The sequence below is a fragment of the Armigeres subalbatus genome, chromosome 1 (assembly GCF_024139115.2).
Source record: "Armigeres subalbatus isolate Guangzhou_Male chromosome 1, GZ_Asu_2, whole genome shotgun sequence".
Lineage (NCBI taxonomy): Eukaryota > Metazoa > Arthropoda > Insecta > Diptera > Culicidae > Armigeres > Armigeres subalbatus.
Genome location: NC_085139.1, coordinates 73,947,712 through 73,969,982, shown reverse-complemented (window position 1 = coordinate 73,969,982; position 22,271 = coordinate 73,947,712).

Sequence of the window (22,271 nt, the reverse complement as noted above, 5' to 3'; positions counted from 1 at the left end):
CAGGGCATAAAAGTATCATCGTGTTAGCCTCATGATATACGAATGCAAAAATGGTAACTTGGCTTAGAAACCTCGCAGGTACCCGAGCAGCACAAGTCAGGCATAAATGGTTACAGCAACTTGATTGTGACTGAATCTGGATACACATGAGTTGCAGTAACCTCTATGGAACATGTGTGCTGCTAGGGTAATAACTGTGGAAATGCTTAAGTGAACACTAAGCTGCGAGGCGGCTCTGTCCCAGTGTGGGGATGTAATGCCAATAAGAAGAAGAAGTGGGATCGAAAAGGTTCATAGGACGGGTTTGTGCTGTTCTGTTCGGTTCCGCTACTTTGTTGTGCCTTTGGCGGATGCGTGTTTCAGCCTCGGCGGTGGGGCCGTTTTCGGTGTCTCGTGCTTGACTCGACTTCAAGTACGTACGAAGTCGAGTCGAGTGCGAGGCGCTGGAGGCGGCCTTGCTGTTGGGGTTGGGGTGCGTATCTGTCGGGGGTGCAGTGGGGTGGTGGAGTTGGATGGAGTAGTGCAGGCTCCTCTTATGACAAGTAAATACATTCCATAATAACTAAAGTCTTTTCTGCTGTATTTATCTCACAACGCGCCAATAAATCCCATACTGCCCATGGTTTCATAGCTGACCAACCTTTCGAAATTTCAGCGAATTTAATTTATTACGCGTTTACTAGGATAATTCAACTGCTGCAACATCGATACGTTGCTTGTTCCAAGTCTCATTTAAGTGATTACGGGTTGAAATGTTTTAAATTTGCAATTTTTGTCCCTAAATTATTCGAAATATATGCAATATATAAAAAAATATATGAAATATATGCGTTTCGTCAACTATGGAATCATGGGCAGCATAACCTTTCAATTCGTCGATTCGTAGGTACAGTTGGGATGCCTAATAGTGGACCCTCCAGCCTTTTTTGCATTATTTCAGCACAATGTAAACATTTTGCTATAAAATTCTATCAGGAGAATCTACATTACAGTCCTATGATTTGATTATATGGATTGGAAATGCTATGAAAAGTAAAATTAGATGACTTTTAACAATTATATAAAAAATAAACACGAGAGTGTCCATTATGAGAATATTTTGGGGGCCCATAATAGGTAAGAAGAACCTCCTGAAACGGAACATAATAATCAAATGAAGTGTCGACTATAGGGAAGCAATTTCTTATCATGGACCCCCAGGGGGTTTCTATAGGGTGAATTCAGTCAGACTTTAAAATTTCAAATTTCATGACTTGTGTCATGAAATGTCTGTCGACCTGTTTCAATTCCTGCGCCAAGGCCTTTCGATCTACACGCGTAAGCAAAGGTACGTCTCACTAGTAGGGTGGCTCAAATTAGTATGGAAAAAAACTTTTTTAAATTTTTTTGATGGGCCGCCCTCTTATTCGGTTCTATTTGATGCCCAGATGCTCTGGACAAAATTTCAGCCAAATCGGTCAACGTTTGGGCGGTGCTAAACTCGTTGGAAGTTTATATGCAAAAATGTATGCAGAAACATCCAAAAACAGTGAATTGTAATTGGACGGCACAACTTAGCAAGAAAAACTATGATACTCATCCAGACCTTGAAGAATTTAATACAGAATGTTATGCAGCAAGCCGCGAGAAGATTAGAGTTTGCCCGGCTGAGTTATTAGCATTTCTCTGTAGTGGGGTTTGAGAAAATTTCGTTTTTTTTTACCTTTGAAAAGAAATAAATTCACCCCTTCAACACTCCAGTAATATGCTAATATCTTTGCCTAATAAACTCTAATCTTCTCGCGGTTTTCAGCATAACATTCTGTATTTAATTCTACAAGAACTGAATGAGTATCATTGTTCTTGATCATAAATTGTACCGTCCAACTGCAAATCACTGTTTTTGGATGTTTCTGCATACATTTTTCCATATAAACTTCCGACGAGTTTAGCACCGCCCAAACGTTGACCAATTTGGCTGAAATTTTGTCCAGAGCATCAGGGCATCAAATAGAACCGAATAAGATAGCGGCCCATCAACATTTTTGAAAAAGTGTTTTTTGAGCCACCCTACTCACTAGTCTCTCACTTGTCACTTCTCATTTCTCCCTTCTTATTTCTCACTTTTCGCTGCTCACTTCACACTCCTCACTTCTCCCTTCTTGCTTCTCACTTCTCACAAATTACTTCTCATTTCTCACTTTTCACTTCTCACTTGTCACCCCTCAAAACTCACTTCTCACTATTCTCTTTTTGCTACTCACTTCTCACTTCTTACTTCTCACTTCTTACTTCTCTCTTCTCACTTCTCTCTTCTTGCTACTCACTTTTCACATATTACAACTTTTTTCTCATTTCCCACTTCTCACTTCTTCCACTTCTCACTTCTCATTCGGGTAAACAACTGTGGTCAAATGACCTTCGGGACTGACGGCCTTCGCTCTAATGACCCAGCATCGTAACTCCATTAAATACTCTATGTGTTTTCCCTTGAAAAAGACTCAGAATATTTTTTTGAAAACCGCGTTAAATCCGAAATCCGCGTAAAAAACGACCTTTGCAAAAATCGATCAAAAATCAACTTTTTACAATTTTTACGTGATTTCATGACTTTTTCGAAAAATCCCATTGAAAATTAAATCCGCGTGAATCCCAAAAACCGTCTAAAAAAACCGCGTAAATCCCAAAATCCGCGTAAAAAAAGTCGCGTAAAAAGCGACCCCAGTGTATTCTATGCTGTTGACTTGAAGCTGTATATGATTGCGAAAAATTTGCAAGAATGCAGCTACTTCTTGACTGCCTGTTTGAATGATGCTCGAACAACTTTCTGACTTGTACAGAAATGCTACGTCATATCCTTCCTCCGTAAACAAAAGCCCATTAACCAGTATTATTCAATCACAAATCAGGCTCTCATTCGTGTTTCGTAAATTCGTGATTTGGGTGTTACACTTGATTCGGCACTCACATTTCGTATACACGATAACGACATAATCTCTATAGAGCCAACCAGGAGCTAGGGTTTATTTTCAAAATAACTAAAGAATCTCGTGACCCGCTATGCCTTCGATCTCTGTACTATGCCTTAGTGAGGTTAATACTCGAATCGAATGCCGTTGTATGGTGCCCGTAACAATCTACTTGGATCGCTAAGATCGAAGCAATTCAACACAAATTTGTCAGATTAGCTTTACGTGGTCTTCCATGGCGTGATCCTTTAAATTTGCCACGATATGAAGATCGCTGTAGACTTCTTGGAATCGAAACCCTTGAGCAAAGAAGGAAATGCTCACAAGCTGTATTCGTTGCAAAAATTCTGTTAGAAGAGATCGATTCGCCGGCCATCTTGTCTCAGCTGGGCCTATAGGCACGGCTCCGGAGCGGTTCCTTCGACAACGAAAGTTTCTAAGACTTGATGCCAAGAACACCGAATATGGATTACATGATTAATTAGATTTATGTCAAGTAGCTTCAACGAATTTTGCGAGCTCTTCGACTTCAACACAGCTGCTGCAACCTTCAAACATAGACTTCGAGTCAGTCTACATGGACCAGAAAGTGAGTGATTGTCCATGCACCCCGATAGTGGAGAATTATTTTACCTTTGTTTTTATTCAATTGCCACGAATTCCATCAATGACGGACGAGACGAGAACTGCGATGAATCAGATGAACTATATGGACTTCTTGGGATTAATATTTTATTATGATAAGTGAATGTTTGTATTCCGTATGCCAATGATTTGTATTGTTTTAAGTTTTATTTTTGTAATGATTTTGAAAAGATATGGAGTTTTTATGCCATATTGAGTTAGCTATATGGGAAGTCGCTCAACATGGCTTTTCTCCACCAAACTTCAAACAGTCCAATGACGAAAATACAAAATAAAGAAATGAAATAATTTCCGAATGAACAATAAGAGATTTTTTGTAGTGTAAGTTAAGGAATATCCGAAGATCTAACCAAATTTTCAATAAAATATCCGGAGGAATGTCCTAAGGAACTAAAAAAAATCGAAACAAATACTGGATGAAGTTATAAAAAAATTTCGAAGCAATTTCTTTAGGAATTACGTAAAGAATTTCTTTAAGATATTTTTGAAATAATTTCTGAAGCAACTACTTGAAAAAGTTCGATGGAATTCCTAAACCAATTTCCGCAGGAATTTTGAAAGTAATTTCCAAATGAATTCATAAAGAAATTCCCGAAGGATTTCTCCTGAAAGAATTTCGGAAGGTTTTTTTAATACGGTTTCCGTTGATATTTCCGAAGAAGTTTCCGCAGGAGCTTCAACCAAATTTTCAAAGAAATTTTACAAAAACCAAAAAGAATTTCCGAAAACATTCTCTAAAGAGTTCATTAAGGAATCTTCGAAGGAATCCCTAGAGTTATTTACAAATAAATTTCTGAAACAATACCATTTTCGAAGTAATCTCGGATAATATTTCCGAAGAGATGTTTAAGACACAGGGATTTCTTAAGCGCCTTCTTAAGGCTCTCTTTTTCGTCTAACCCATGTATAGGGTAATTCACCTATTATTGTTGAACGCACGTGCATTTCTCATGGGTATTCATCAATAGGCAAGAATTTTGACTGATAAACATTTGGTGATTTCCCCTATTTACGTTTTATATTGAAAGTATTACAAACGATTTCAAGTATCAGTAGTATTCATATCGTTGCCACCCTGTCTACATCTGCATGGATCATACATAAACGAAAACACGTAATTTAATTTGCATTCGCTTAACCCTAGCCCTAGGTGGTAGATTTATGGCGTACCCAACCAACTACGCAATCGTAGACGGATGAGCGAAATTGAATAAAGGTTCAATGCGCACCGGCAGCACTTGCCAATACTATACCCGCCATGTGACTTTGGTAGTGGGCATGTTCACTGTTCAGCCACCCCATGTCAAACCGACAGCAAATGTGTGCTCCGTAATGTCTCGTCTCAAAGGTTAGGGGCATTGCGCAAGACCGGTGAACTGGGTGGCAACGATAAAGGGGTTCTGCCGGGTTGGATCGGTTCGGGGGAGGAAGTATAAGGTACCTGCCAACACTCGTCCGAACGAAAAAAAAAGCGCTTGGTAATGACTGGATGATGCGTACCCCGCCGAGGTTCGGGTATCATCATGTAGTGTAAAATGACCATCGAAATGTGAGCTTGCATTACCTTCGAAAATGCTGTATATGTGCATTCGGGCATGATTATTGAACAAATTTGTGACCAGTCACTTGAGGAAGAGACTCCGGCGGAATGTTTCGATCGATAATTATAATTTGCGTAACCGCAAAGCGAAACTCGTGCTTTCGTGCTTCGGGTAATTCCTGACGAACGAAATGCAATAAATCACAATCACAACTAACATCTTCCCACGGATGGCCATTCCGTGACTAACGCACATTAAATCGTTTGCCAGAACATTAAATGCTCTGAAGAAAACGTTTTCTTTAGCATACCAAGCTGTGCACTCTGTTGCATTTAATGTGATGGGAGTGATGATTCCGATTAGAAGAAAGTGAAAACGGAAAAGTTTCTGAGATCTGACAGACCCCATCGCTGCCGCATTATTTTGAGCACATGATCAGCTGGTTTGGAACGGACGCGCATGCGGTTGTTGAAGAATCATGCGAAAATTTACCCAGGAACCCATTACCCAGTGAATCAAACATAGTTGACTTGCATTGCATGTTCTCCATTAGCCACATTGCTGTCCACAATGGGTAAAAAGTAGTTTATCAACATTGGGAACAAACATCAATACAGCGCTTTTCTTGTGCGCAAATTTCCATCATGAAATGCATTTTTTTTATTTTATCTCTATTTGTATTTGTAATTAATTGTGTTCAATTTAAAAAAAAAAACCTTATAGTCAGGTAATTTTTTTTGACCATATTAATCGTAGATTGAACCACTTTATCGCCACTTTCAAAGGTTGAACCTCGCAGCTTCGTGGCTTGTTCGGACGTGTTTCTCTGTCAGATCACTGTCCACCAAGAGGAATATCCATCGTCTAATGGGGTCCTTTCCTTCTCAATCGAGTGGTTATGGTCATCTCGGATGAATCAAAGAAAGGGCACGTTTAATGAAAGCAAAATCAGAAAAGCATACTCGTCGAGGAACTTTGCTTTAATGCTTTGAGAACTGAATGTGTCGGTGTCGGATAGAACGATCATCGTGATGAGTCAGAAGAAAAGAGCCAGCTAATCGATCAGACCGTTGCCAATCGAGACTTAATGGATGACTGCCTTCAGTACATACGAAATATTTGATGGATGGGTTTCGTTGTTGCCTTCATGGACTGAATGAATGCAGGAGAATAAAAGACAGGATAGATATGAGAGTCGGAAGAATGATATGGTGTGGCAAAGAACGACTCATCAAATATAGGTGAGTTTCACTTTCGAATTTCTCTATTTTTATATTTTTTTTGTTCGCGGACAAAGTGATGAGTTGAGAATGCATGATAAAATCTTAAAGTAAAGACATAAAGTAGGGCAGAATGGTATTACACACGGGGTCAAATAGACAACAATGGTGGAATCATTTTTCTTTGTGGCCTTTCGCTATTTAAGGGGTTTACATAAAGTGGTTGACAGGATTTTCGTTCTCCTAGTCTTGTAATAACATTTCTGGGAAGGGTGGTTTGGCCGAAACCCATTCAGCCGAAAGCCATTTGGCCGAATGCCATTAGGCCGAATAGGTCATTTGGCTGAATAGGAGATTAGGCCGAAAAGGACAATTGACCGAAAAGGACATTTGGCCGAATAAGACATCTGGCCGAATAGAATATTTGGCCGAATGCCATAAGGCCGAACAAACCATTAGGCCGAAAGTCATTTGATCGAAAAGGACATTTGGACGAGCAGGACATTAGGCCGAATAGAACATTTGACCGAATGGACCATTTGGCCGAATAGGTCATTTGGTCAAAAAAGACATTGGGCCAAATGAGACATTTACCCGAAAAGGATATTTGGCCGAATCCCATTGAGCCAAACAAACGATTAGGTGGAAAGTCATTAGGCCGAACGGGTCATCCGGCCAAATGAGTCATGGTCATTGGCCGAAATAGAGCATTTAGCTGATTAGGACATAAGGCCGAACAAACCATTAGCCTGAAAGTCATTTAGCCGAATAGGACTTTTGGCCGAATAGGAGATTTGGCCAAATGCCATTAGGCCGAATAGGTCATTTGGCCGAATAGGACATTCGGCCGGATAGGACATTTCCCCAGTAACATTTTGGTTTTATGCTGGTTTTATAGAAGTCATGTAGAGCAAATAATGGTTTTCAAGACCATTATAAGGCTTTGGGACAGTTCGTCGAATGACATTTAGTCGAAAGTACATTTGATCGGAAGGATGTTTAGTCGAATAAACATTTAGTCGAATGGAAATTTAGACAAATGGAGATTTAGCGGAATGGATATTTAGTCGAAAGGACATTTAGTCGAATGGAAAATTCGTAAATAAATTTTTGGTTAAATTAAAATAAATAATCCATGTATTATGGAAAAACTAATTAGAGGAATTCTGTGGGCGCGAGGAAGTTCAATCAGCAGCGTAAGAAACGAATACGGATTCCAATGAGGATTTATCACATGAGCCAACAGAAAGTTCTGGAAACCCTGGTGGATTATAGAAAAATTGAAAATCTACAGAAGTATCAAAGTACTAGGTACTGATGGTGAAATACCCTCTATTCTATGTTTCGGCATAGAGTCAAAAACCAATGACATCAATGTTATTTTGTCAATACTTCATCGTAGTTGGCTTTGGAACATTTAGTCTAATGACATTTGGTCAAATGACAATTCGTCGAAAGGACTCTTAGTCGAAGAGACATTTGGTCGAATGGAAATGATTTCCATATTCTTTTCATTGAAACTTTTCCTTTTGCTCAATTAACCAAAGAACGAGGTGGAATAGATTCATCGTAGTCGGTAAGAGGGGTTCGCCAAAGCCAATTTCCAGTCGGGAATATTCTCGGAATATGCACTGTTTTCGTATTATTTATTCTTTTTATGAACCCATCATTCTTTAGACAATATTGGAGCAATAAATATGTGATTTTTAGAAACACAATAAATCATTAAGTTTTAAATTGTTATTGACTGAAGTTCTTTTCTTTCAAATAGCTATTCGACAGAACGTCATTAGACTGAATGTACTAAGATTTTTAATTCGAAAATTCGCTTTCGACCAAACGTCATTCGCCCAAATATACGAAGATTCTTCATTTAATTTTTTTAATTAAATGTCCATTCGACCAAATGTACATTCGACGTAGTGTCCTTTCGATCAAATGTCATTCGACTAAATGTCTTTCGACGAAATGAATTAAATGCAATAAGGCCGAACAAACCATTAGGCCGAAAGTCATTTAGCCGAATAGGATTTTTGGCCGAATAGGACATTTGGCCGAATGCCATTAGGCCGAATAGGTCTTTTGACCGAATAGGATATTTAAATAGAAAATTTTGCCGAATGACATTATGCCGAAAGCCATTTGGCCGAACGGGTCATCTGACGGAAAAGGACATTTGGCTGAAAAGGACATTTGGTCGAATAGGACATTTGGCTGAATGCCATTAGGCCGAAAGTTATTTGGCCGAACGATTCATCTAGCCGAATAGGTCATTTGGCAGAATAGGACATTTCGCCGAATAGGATTTTTGGCCAAATTGGATATTTGGCTGAATAGGACATTTTGCCCAATACAGTGAACTCTCCCTAACTCGATATTCTGCAGCTCGATATTTTCTCTAACTCGATGAAATTCAAAGTCCCTTGAATCTAGCATATTACGCTCCCTCCGTAAGTCGATATCTTCCTTACTCAATATTATCTAAGTCGAAGTAATTTTCTAAAGCATTTTCAAGTGATAAGTGAGAAGTGAGAAATGAGATATGAGAAATAAGAAGTTAGAAGTGAAGAATGAGAAGTGAGATATGAAATGTGAGATATGAAAAGTGAGAGAGGAAAAGTTAGAAATGAGAAATTAAAAATGAGATATGGAAAGTGAGAAATGAGAAGTGAGAAATGAGAAGTGAGAAGTTTGAAGTAAGAATTGAGAAATAAGTAGTGAGAAGTGGAAAATACAGAGTAAGAAGTGAGAAATTCGGAGTGCGAAGAGAGTTATGAGAAGTGAAAAGTATGAAGGGAGAAGTGAGAAGTGGAAAGTTAGAAGTTAGAAGAAGAAATGTGATAAGTGAAATGTGATAAGTGAGAAATGAGAAGTCAGAAGTGAGATATAAGATGTTATATGTGAGAAGTGAAAAGTGAAAAATGAGAAGTGATATGTGCGAAGTCAGAAGTGAGATATGTGAAGTGAGAAGTGAGATGCGTGAAGTGAGAAGTGAGAAATTAATAGTGAGAAATGAAAAGTTAAAAGTGAGAAGTGAGAATCTCTAAATGAGAAAAGTAAAGCGAGAAATGAGAAGCAAGAAGTAAGAGGTGAGCAGTGAAAGTGAGAAATGAGAGGCGAGAAGTGAGAAGTTTAGAGTACGAAGATCGTAGCGAATAGTGAGAAGTGAAAAGTTAGAAGTTAAAAGTGATGAGTGATGAGTGAGAAATGAAAAGTCAGAAGTGAGATATAAGAAGTTATAAGTGAAAAATGAGATGTGAGAAATGAGATGTGAGAAATGAGATGTGCGAAGTCAGAAGTGAGATGTGTGGAGTGAGAAGTGAGATGCGCGAAATGAGAAATCAATAGTGAGAAATGAAAAGATAAAAGTGAGAAGTGAGAAATTCAAAGTGAGAAAAGTAGAGTGAGAAATGAGAAGCAAGAAGTGGGAGGTGAGTAGTGGGAAGTGAAAAATGAGAGGTGAGAAGTGAGAAGTTTAGAGTACAAAGATCGAAGCGAATAGTGAGAAGTGAAAAGTTAGAAGTGAAAAGTGATGATTGAGAAATGAGAAGTCATGAGTGAGAAATGCGATATAAGAAGTTATAAGTGAGAATTACGGAGTGAAAAATGAGATGTGAGAAATGAGATGTGCGAAGTGAGAGGTCACAAATTGATAATGAGGAGTGCAAAGTGAGAAGTGAGTAGTGGGAAAAGGTAGATGAGAAGCCAAATGTGTGAAGAGAGAAGTAAGAAGTAAGTAGTGAGAAGTGAAAAGTGAGAAATTAAAAGTGAAAAGTAAGTTATGAGAAGGAAGTAATAAGAAGTTAGAAGTGAGGACCGAGAAACAAGAAGGGAAAAACGATATTCTTTCTTTTTCCTCCTTTCGTTTTTTCTCTTCCTTTTCCTGTCTCCTTCTCCTGTCTTATATCTCGCCACTCACTTCTCACTACTTAACATCTCGCTTCTCACCTCATAATTATCCTCTCTCCTTCTCACTCCTAGCTTCTGTTTTTGTCACTACTCACATCCTTCTTCTCACTTCGCAACTATCACAACTCACTTCTCACCACTTTCTTCTCACTTCTCATTTCTCACTTTCCACTACTCACATGTTACTGCACACATCTCACTAGTCAATACTCACTTCCGTTTCTGAGTACTCACTTCTCAGTACAGAGTATCATTTAAAAAAATCTCATTTCTCACTTCTCAGTTCTGGCTGTTCAACATTCACTTCGAACATCTCTCTTCTCACTTCACTTAATAAGGAAACAAATTTTAACTGTTCGGTTTAATGGCATTCGGCTAAATATAAATGTGTTCCCTATCTCGATACCTCCAGAACTCGATGGTCCCTTCAATATCGAGTAAGGTAGAGTTCACTGTTGAACATTTGGCCGAATATAATTAGGCCGAACAAACCATTAAGCCAAAAGCCATCTGGCCGAACGGGTCATCCGGCCGAATAGGACATTTGGCCGAATAGGACATTTGGCTGAACAGGACATTTAGCCGAAGAGGGCTTTTGGCCGAATAGGACAGTTGGCTGAATGCCATTAGGCTGAAAGTTATTTGCCCGTAGGAGTCATCCGGCCGAATAGGTCATTTGGCTTAATAGGACGTTTGGCCGAATAGGACCTTCGACCAAATAGAACATTTGGACAAATGGGACATTTGGTCGAATGGCAAATTTGCCCGAATAAGACATTTGGCCGAACGGGTCATCCGGACGAATAGGTCATTTGGGCGAATAGGGAATTTGGTCAAATAGAACATTTGGCTGAACGGGTCATCTGGCCGAATAGGTCATTTGACCAAATAGGACATTTTGCCGAATAGGACATTTGTCTGAATAGGACATTTGGCCGAATAGGATATTTGGCTGAATAGGTCATTTGACCGAACATGTTCATGTTGGAAGAAAGAAGGAAGAAAGAAGGAGGTAAGAAGGAAGAAAGAAGGAAGAAAGAAGGAAGAAAGAAGGAAGAAAGAAGTAAGAAAGAAGGAAGAAAGAAGGAAGAAAGAATAAAAAAGACAAGGTTAAAATACTTCAGATTTCCATTATAGCTGTAATGGAATGGAAGTAAATGAAAATCTGAAGTATTTTAACCTTGTTACATTTTCCCCTAAGACGCTCAATATTAATTTTTTCAAGAAAAAAGAAATAATGAAGAAAGAAGCATGAAAGAAGGAAGAAAGAAGGCAGAAAGAAGGAAGAAAGAAAAAAAGAGCGAACAAAGAAAACAGCAAGAAGAAAGAAGGAACAGGGATGAAAAAAGTAAAACAAACGAAGGAGGAAGAAAGAAGAATAGAGGAGAAAAAAGGAAGAACTGACTTCTCACTTCTCATTCGGCCTAATGACCATTCGGCCTTCGGGCTAATGGCCTGACACCGTTGACACCTTCTTCTTATTATTATTGGCATTACCACACTGGGACAGAGCCGCCTCGCAGCTTAGTGTTCATTAAGCACTTCCACAGTTATTAACTGCGAGGTTTCTAAGCCAGGTTACCATTTTTGCATTCGTATATCATGAGGCTAACACGATGATACTTTTATGCTCAGGGAACTCGAGACAATTTCCAAACCGAAAACTGTCTAGACCGGTACCAGGAATCGAACCCAGCCACCCTCAGCATGGCCTTGCTTTTAGCCGTCTTACCGCAAGGCTAAGGAGGGCCCATCCTCACCCTCATTTGACCCATATTGGCACCCCCGGCGACGGTATTGGCACAACATAAAACATGGCTGGTCTAAAAAAATGTTTGTATATATTTTTTTCTTCTTAAGACAAAGCTTGCATTTTACTCGAATGCCATCAATGTGATTTTTGAAAGTTAATTTTTGATTTAGCAGAAATCCTAAATATTTACCTTCGTTGACCAAATGATTGGAATCCCATTCATAGTGACAAAATCCAATCGAATATCCTTCAGAATGGTTATATCTAAGCAAATTTGTAACTCTTAATAACTGATAAATAGTTGAATGCCCTTGGCGAAAACAAAATATCTCATGCATCAGCAAAAATTGAATTATCATTAATATGAACCATAATTCAACTTATAATAATCTTTTTCGCCATTTGTTAATAAAATTTTATTTCGCTATCGCAATCATTGATATTTAATCACGTGTCGGCAAATGTTTATGGAAAACTTTCTGTGCAACACCCACGATTCGAAGTGACAAGACCTGTCATAGGGTGAGCAATAAAGTGTTCATTTCCACGCCAAGGTGTTCCTGGTTTGAAATGGAAATTTTTTTTTCGTGTACCTCAATTGCCTTCGGCGTGACATTTCCCAAATTCAGTAATGAAGCTCCGTCCGTATCATGCACCGACGCAATAATTCTGCGACTTGCAACAACTCTCGCAAAAGTTTGAAGCCGAAGGCGAGCACGAACCACCATCCAAATCATACTGAACCGTTGCTGTTGTTGTTGCGTTGATGGACGGCAAAGACTCCGGGACCGGGAACGCAACATTCATTCGCAGTGTACGTTTGGCGGTCTGCCTGCCTGCTGCATGCATAACAATAGCTGATTATAGCTCTTATCAGCATGCAAGGCCCGGTGCGATCTTTGCCTTTGGCATCCGTACCACTCAAAGCGAGTTTCGCGCCGTGATCAGGAACAGGAACAAGCGGGTCCGAGACGACTTCCCATTGTCTGAAGACGATGCTAATAATTCGCATAATTGACCGTAGCCATCGGGGTGCGTTGAAGTGGGGATCCTCCCTTCTGCTCCGGCGCAACTATTTGGCAGCTTTTTTGAGTCCTTTTTTGCACATTTTGCAGCGGAAGATCGCAGCAAGACGAGGTGGTTAATGCTCCTGCACCTGTCATTAAATATTTATCCTGCCCTTCAGGGAATCCCTGCCAAAAATAGCCACAACGAAATGGTAATGCAATCAATAATATTTCTGTGGCATGCTTCGAGCAGAATAGCGATAATAAGAGTCGCTTCTCAACATCAAGATCTTTTTTCATTTCGAGCGTGAATCACCGCCTCAAGTTTCATTACAAGAGGGAGCATGAATTACCAACGTGTTTCTGAGTAAAACTGTCCGAAGTATTGCTACAAATTAGAAGAAACTAGAAGATTGAATGGTCAATTTTCTTATTATTGCAAACTGATCATTTTGGTTCATACCTTATTTCTTGATATACATATGGCATCCATTGATACGCTTTCTATCGTGAGTGTTTTTCTGCACTTCTCTCCGAAATCAAACGCTAATCCCAGGTGCGAATAAACGCATCCATCACCAATAGCTGCCCGCAGTACCCCTTAATTTGACCGTCATTGTTGGAGCTGATTGTGTAAGCCATTGCCCGTGCAAATGAAGGTGTGACTTTGCAAACATTATTTTGCCCCACTAAGAGGTGCCGAGGCTACTCAACACAACGATCGCGGGTCAATCCGAGTCGTGAACTAGGTTTGTAGGCAAATATCGGTCATCACTGTTTTTTTTTGCGCACTGCAATTCTTCGCGGATTGGTCCCGCGCGCACCACGCCGTTGTTGGTGGGTCGATCGGGCACCCTAATCAAACTGCGTGCTCCAATTGGTGCGAAAACTCCCTCTTTATTTGGCAGCACCCTGCTCGTCAGCAGCTGCAGCAGTTCGAAGCGATATGTTGTTTGTACTATTACGTGTACGAATGTCTCTTCGGTTCGGGGAGAGTGCGAACTTTGATTATTTGCCTTAATAGAGGTGATTATGGACCAGCTGATCATAGCCTGACGAGTTGAATTGAATGAGGTGTGATGTGTAGAACTTCCAACCTATACAATTTTAGTTACGACGCGGTTGAGGTGATGATTTCGTAATTATCAAAAAGACCGAATGCTTTTGCAAATTATAATTATGTATTTCGTTCGTTTATTGCGTTACCTGTCTTGCGCTATATTGAGTAAGTTTGAAACATGCCAGGTTGTTAGTGAGTTTAGGTAAAAGTAAAACTAGATACTTTCAAACTCTTGAAAGGACGAGCGAGTCATAAGTAAAATCTCCGTCCATTTTCGCTTTCCGATAAATTTTGCATGGCTTATCGGTGAATATTACTTCTCAGGTTCTGTTTGGTCGCACTCAATTCATTCGCGGTAATGTGCTCGACGAATAAATAAATGTGAGGTTTGATCTTTCGAAGTTATGGTGCTGAAGGCCATAAAAACAACTTATGCCAGGCCGCCCCGAGACGATATCCTCATCGGGATGAAGTGGTTGAAGAAGAATACGCACTTTGGGGTTGTACGGAGAAGGGTTGTTTGGCCGAAACCCATTCGGCCGAAAGCGATTTGACCGAATGCCACTAGGTCGTACCCATCTGGCCGAAAGGGTAATTTGGCCGAAAGGGTCATTTGGCCGAAATGGTCATTAGGCCGAAAGGGTCGTTCGTCCGAAAGGGTTGTTTGGCCGAAAGGGTCATTAGGCCAAATAGGACATTTGGCCGAAAAGGTCATTTGAAAAGTGAGAAATTAGGAATGGAAAGAGAGATGTCTCATTGTAAAAAGTGAGAAGCTCGAAATGAGTAGTGGGACATTTCGTTACCCTCTTCGCACTACTAACTTAAATACTACTAAATTAAATATTTTTGTTTGTTATTAATACCCATAAAAAATATTAGTTTATTATTATTTGTTTAAAAATATATTTCTTTATTTCATTATTTTATCTTTTGGCTATATCAATCAATGTGTCCCTTAAACGGAACTTTATTCCACTGGGACATTACATAGATTCGCCTATACTTGCTATAAATAATTATTTGATCTCAGCTTATAAATATAAATTTGTTATTTTTTTGCTGCACAGAATAAGCTGAGATAGTTGCGTCCATTACCAGGGAGCTCCTGGTGAGCTCTTTGGTGTGGGGGATAGTGGCGGGTTATCTAAAAAAAAAAAAAAAAAAAAACTTTTCACAGTGAGAAGTGAGAAATGAGGAGTGAGAAGTGAAACGTCCCACTACTCACTTCGCGTTCCTCATTTTATTACAGTGAGAAATTGAGACGTCTCTCTTCTTACTGGGCTGCGAAATGGTGAGTTGACATCCGGGAAGGGGCGCCTAACATAGCTCTGGTCCTCACAAGTTCCAATACTCACGCTTCCAAGGGTCTTCCGATGACAATTGACCGCCAGCTAAGGGTTGCGTACTTAGCTGGTAGTGCAGCCTGGGCACTGTTGTCCTTCTGACATCAGCTAGAGTGAGAGGGTGCGTACTGTGGGGTCTGCCTAGGATGTGGTGGGGTTCGACAGTGGGCTCTGTTGAACTTCTATAAAAAGCTGCATGTGTCCCCAAGCAGGCCCTATCAAAGCGACCGTGTGCCGCTCAAAGCGCACTAGCCTAGTCCTGGTGTTGGGTGGGACTTTAAACAAATTTGACCCGACTGATCGAGCGTCTGTCCACCAAGGAGGTGCGGCTCCAACAGCGTCTGTTCTGGCATCCAGCGGCTGAGTATGAAATGCTATTTCCCGGAAGCTATACCTAAGATGGCAGCCCCATCCCGGTGGATAGGGAACCTTGGGCCAACAACCTATTGTTCCCGAAACATCAATTTGTTCGAGAATCCGATAATGAAAGAATACGGACTGATTTTACGGCGACGACTCTTAGCGCGAAACAACGGACACGAATAGGAACATGGAACGTTTTAACCCTAGCCCAGCAGGGTAAATTGGCACAACTTGCCAATGAGGCACGCCGCATGAAGCTTGAGATCCTGGGACTGAGTGAAGTCCGTTGGCCAAACTTTGGAGAACACAGAACGCCGTCGGGACAAGTTCTGCTATACTCTGGTTTACGAGGTGAACACGCTCCCCGGCATCGCGGAGTCGACTTCCTACTAAGCGCTCAGGCACACTCTGCGCTTATGAAGTGGGAACCTATAAGTGAAAGGATAATCGTTGCCAGATTTAGAACACGGGTCCGAAACCTTACTATAATCCAATGTTATGCGCCAACCGATGCTGCCGATCTGCAAGACAAAGAGAACTTCTACAGTCAACTCAATGCCGTCGTAGATAGAATTCCGAAGGGTGATATCAAGATCTGTTTGGGCGACTTCAATGCGAAGATCGGATCCGACAACTCGAACCATGAGCGCATTATGGGACGCCATGGTCTCGGAGAAATGAGCGAAAACGGAGAGCTGTTCGCAGAATTTTGTGGTAATAACGACATGGTGATCGGGGATCGCTCTTCCCTCATCGACCGGTTCACAAGGTCACGTGGGTCTCCCGTGACGGCTTTACAGAAAATCAAATCGACCACATCTGCATCAGCCGAAAATGGAAACGGAGCCTTCTTGATGTACGGAATAAACGTAGTGCCGATATCGCGTCTGATCATCACCTCCTCATCGGCGAAATACGCCTGCGCATTGCGCGGATTCGTCGGCAGGAGGAAAGAGTTGGACGACGATTCAACACACGCCGACTGGAAGATGCCACGGTGAAACGGTCCTTCGTTGAAGAACTGGAGACGCGTGCTGCAGATATTCCGGAAGGTGGCAGCGTGGAAGACCAATGGACCGCCATCAAGAATGCCTTCATCGCCACCAGCGAGAACAATCTGGGCGAACTACGCACCCAGAGAAAACAATGGATCACCGATGAGACCTGGAGGAAGATAGAGGAGCGAAGAGAAGCCAAAGCCGCGATAGAGCGATCGAAAACCAGAGGAGCCAAAGTCTTAGCCCGTCAACGATACACGGCTCTTGAGAAGGAAGTAAAACGCTCATGTCGACGGGACAAGCGAGCGTGGGCAGACTCTCTGGCCGACGAAGGAGAGAGAGCCGCCGCAACCGGGGACATTCGCCTCCTCTACGATATCTCACGACGCTTAAGCGGGGCGAAGATGAATGCAACGATGCCTGTGAAAGACGCGAATGATCAGTTATTGACCGACCCAACTGACCAGCTGAAACGCTGGTTCGAGCACTTCGAACAACTTTTTCAAGTGTCAACCAGGCCATCACCACCTCGGCATGATCTGCCTAGGATCCGACGTATAACACGTGTCAATACCGAAGCTCCATCACTGCTAGAGATTCAAACAGCCATCCAAAGCATGAAATCGAATAAAGCCCCAGGGGTCGATCGCATATCAGCCGAGATGCTCAAAGCTGACCCCATGACATCCGCTCAACTACTGCATCGTTTATTTCGTAATATCTGGGACACCGCAACTTTCCCGGTCGACTGGATGCAAGGTATCTTAGTGAAGGTTCCAAAAAGGGTGACCTGACTGTATGCGATAACTGGCGAGGCATTATGTTGCTGTGTACCGTTCTCAAAGTTCTGTGCAAAATTATCCTAGCCCGGATTCAGGAGAAGATCGATGCGACTCTCCGGCGGCAGCAAGCCGGATTCCGTGCCGGAAGATCCTGTGTGGACCATATTGTCACGCTCCGCATCATTTTGGAGCAGGTTAACGAATTCCAAGAGTCCCTTTACTTGGTATTCATTGACTACGAAAACGCTTTCGACCGTCTCAATCACGAGAATATGTGGGGCGCCCTGGGACGCAAGGGGTTCCTGAGAAAATCATCGGCCTCATCGAAGCACAGTACGAGGCCTTTTCGTGTAGGGTGCTGCACAATGGGGTCCTGTCCGACCCTATCGGGGTCGTAGCTGGTGTGAGGCAAGGATGTATTCTATCACTGTTACTGTTCCTCATCGTAATCGATGAGATTCTGGTAGATGCGATTGACCGTGAACCAAACCGCGGGCTGTTATGGCAGCCTATAACCATGGAGCACCTAAACGACTTCGAATTGGCGGATGACGTTGCACTCCTCGCGCAACGGCGCTCTGATATGCAGAGTAAGCTCAACGACCTTGCCGATCGCTCCTCCTCGGCAGGTTTAGTCATCAACGTCAACAAAACCAAATCGTTGGATGTAAACACGGTGACTCCTTCCAGTTTCACAGTAGCCGGGCAACCAGTGGAGAATGTTGAAAGCTTCCAATATCTTGGTAGCCAAATGGCGTCAGACGGCGGTACCAAGATCGACATAGGCGCACGGATCAAGAAAGCAAGGGCTGCCTTTGCGAGTTTAAGAAATATCTGGAAAAACAGGCAGATAAGTGAACGCACCAAAATACGAATTTTCAACTCTAACGTGAAATCTGTGCTGTTATACGCTAGCGAAACATGGTGTGTATCAGTGGAGAACACTCAACGGCTGCAGGTGTTCATTAACAGATGCCTGCGGTATATAATTCGGGCCTGGTGGCCTCACAACTGGATCTCAAACAACGAGCTCCATCGTCGTTGTCACCAGAGGCCGATAACAACCGAAATTCGGGATCGGAAGTGGGGCTGGGTCGGCCACACTCTACGTAGGGGCGGAAACGAAATCTGTAAGCAAGCATTAGACTGGAACCCAGCGGAACATCGCAGCAGAGGCAGATCCAGAGGCTCATGGCGGCGAAGCCTCAATAAAGAAATAAAAGAAGTCGACCGAAATCTAACCTGGCAACAGGTTAAAGCGATAGCCGGGCATCGCTCAGGATGGAGATCTTTCAAGTCGGCCCTTTGCACCACCGGAGGTGTACATTATCCATAAGTAAGTAAGTCTCTTCTTACTCCTAATTTCTCACTTTTCAAATGTCCTATTCGGCCAAATGAACTATTCGGCCAACTGTCTTATTCGGCCAAATGTCTTATTCTGCCAAATGACCCTTTCGGCCAAATAACCCTTTCGGCCAAAAGACTCTTTCGGACAAATGACTCTTTCTGCCAAACGACCTTTTAGGCAAAACGACTCTTTCGGCCAAACGACCCTTTCGGCAAAACGGCCCTTTCAGCCAAATGACTTTCGTCCTAATAGTCTGTTCGGCCAAATGGTATATTCAGCCAAACAACTTTCGGCCTAGTAGCATTCGGCCAAATGGTGATTTTAAACTACCGTAAACGGGAATGACAATATTATTGGGGGGTTTGAATGAGTCAGCACTGTTATGAAAAGTATGTATGTAGAATAACTAAATCTTTCAAAAAGATATCTTATATTATAATGCGCTTGCCATCAGGTAGATTAGTTCAATTGTACAGTTATTCTAAGTTGATTACACTAACTCATTGGTACCCCTATATGACCCATTGTCATCCCGATGACGGTTGTCCAAGAGATTTTTAAATTTTTGTCGCTATGAGTTTTTGAATTTTTTTAACTTTGAAACATGTTTTGAGCTCTGAAGTTTCCATTTCAAAATTTAAGGTTATTTTTAACGCTCACATTTTTTTTTGCTTATGGGTCATGTATACCTCCGGTGATGCAAAGAGCCGACTAGAAAGATCTCTGTCCTTAGCGTTGCCAAGCTATCGCTTTAACCTGTTGCTAGGTTAGATCTCAGTTGTCTTCTTTTATTTCTTTTTTAGGCTCTTTGCGGGCATGAGCCTCTTTATCTACCTCTTTTGCAATGTCCCGCTGGTTTCAAGTTTAATGTTTGATTACAGATCTCGTTTCCGCCCTTACGTAGAGTGTGGCCGACCCAGCTCCACTTCCGATCTCGAATTTCCATTGCTATCGGCCTCTGGTGACAACGACGATGGAGCTCGATGTTTGATATCCAGTTATTAGGCCGCTAGGCCCGAATTATATACCGCAAGCATCTGTTAATGAACACCCGCAGCCGTTGAGTGTTCTCCACTGATACACACCATGTTTCGCTGGCGTATAACAGCACAGATTTCACGTTAGAGCTGAAAATTCGTGTTTTGGTGCGATCACTTATCTGCCTGCTTTTCCAGATATTTCTTAAACTTGCAAAGGCAGCCCTTGTTTTATTGATCCGTGCGCCTATGTCAATCTTTGTATATTGGGAGCTTTCAACATTCTCCACTGATTGCCCGGCTACTGTGAAACTGGAAGGGGTCACCGTGTTTACATCCAATGATTTGGTTTTGTTGACGTTGATGACTAAACCTGCCGAAGAGGAGCACTCGGAGGTCGTTGAGCTTACTCTGCATAACAGAGCGCCGTTGAGCGAGGGGTGCAACGTCATCAGCCAATTCGATGTCGTTTAGGTGCTCCATGGTTATAGGCTGCCATAACAGCCCGCGATTTGGCTCACGGTCAATCGCATCTACCAGAATCTCGTCGATTACTATGAGGAACAGTTACGGTGATAGAATACACCCTTGCCTCACACCAGCTACGACCCGGATAGGGTCGGACAAGACCCCATTGTGCAGCACTCTACACGATAAAACCTCGTACTGATTTTCTCATTTGCCCTCTTGTGTCTCAGGTCGCCCCACATATTCCCGTGATTGAGACGGCCGAAAACTTTTTCGTAGTTAATGAATACCAAGAAGAAAGATTCTTGGAATTCGTTGACCTTCTCCAGAATGATACGAAGCGTGACAATATGGTCCACACAGTATTTTCCGACACGGAATACGGCCTATTGCCGCCGGAGAATCGCATCGATCTTCTACTGCAGCGGTTCTCAACCTCTTTCTTTAAAGGTACCCCTTCGACCTTTTGCATTAATTGAGGTACCCCCTATTTTTTGCTGTAAATGAAAATAAGCGTAATCCACGAGATCCATGAATAATGAGCCTGAAAACTAACGGGATATATGGCCCTCTATAAGCTGGGCTGAAATTTTCATTATTCTGCGAAACTTTCCAATTCAAATTGAGTTTATACATCAAGCTTCCGGATATCTTGAGAGTAGGCTTCCGAGGCTCTTGAAGGGAGGTTTCTGAACCTCTTGAAGGGAGGGTTCCAAGTCCCTTTGAAGTCGATTTTTCAGCTACTCGCTACTCCTTAGGAGGAGGCTTCTGAACATCTAAAAAGGACGCCTGTGGGCCTCTTTAAAGTAGGCTTTTAAGCGAAGCCTCTTGAAAGAATAATTCCGAACCCTTTGAAGGGAGGTTTCCGAATCTCTTGAAAGTTGCAAGCCTCTGAGCCTTTTAAAGAGAGGCTTCCGAGACTCTTTAATAGCGGCGTTTAAGCCACTTAAAAGGAAGCTTCCTAGAATGTCTAAAGGACGCTTCTGAGACACTTGAAAGAGCGCTACCAAGCCTCTTGAAAGAAAAATTACGAGTTATTTTTAAGGGAGGCTTCCCAGCCTCTTGAAAGAAGGCTTCCGTGCCTCGTGAAAAGAGGCTCTTGAAAGTAGTCTTCTGGGTCTTTTAAAAGAAAGCTCCTGACTCTCTGAAAAGGAGGCTTCCGAGCCCTATAAAGGCGGCTTCCAAGTTTCTTATAAGGAAGCTTCCGTGCTCTTGAAATGAGGCTTCCAGGCCTCTCGGAAGAAGGCTTCCAGGCCTCTTGAAAGTAGGCTTCCAAGTCTCGTGAAATGAGGCTTCCAGGCCTCTTGAATGGAGGCTTCCAGGCCTCTTGAAAGGAGGCTTCCAGGCCTCTTGAAAGGAGGCTTCCAGGCCTCTTGAAAGGAGGCTTCCAGGCCTCTTGAAAGGAGGCTTCCAGGCCTCTTGAAAGGAGGCTTCCAGGCCTCTTGAAAGGAGGCTTCCAGGCCTCTTGAAAGGAGGCTTCCAGGCCTCTTGAAAGGAGGCTTCCAGGCCTCTTGAAAGGAGGCTTCCAGGCCTCTTGAAAGGAGGCTTCCAGGCCTCTTGAAAGGAGGCTTCCAGGCCTCTTGAAAGGAGGCTTCCAGGCCTCTTGAATGGAGGCTTCCAGGCCTCTTGAAACGAGGCTTCCAGGTCTCTTGAAAGAAGGTTTCCAGGCCTCTTGAAAGGAGGCTTCCAGTCCTCTTGAAAGGAGGCTTTCAGGCCTCTTGAAAGGAGGCTTCCAGGCCTCTTGAAAAAAGGCTTCCAGGCCTTTTGAAAGGAGGCTTTCAGGCCTCTTGAAAGGAGGCTTCCAGGCCTCTTGAAAGGAGGCTTCCAGGCCTCTTGAAAGGAGGCTTCCAGGCCTCTTGAAAGGAGGCTTCCAGGCCTCTTGAAAGGAGGCTTCCAGGCCTCTTGAAAG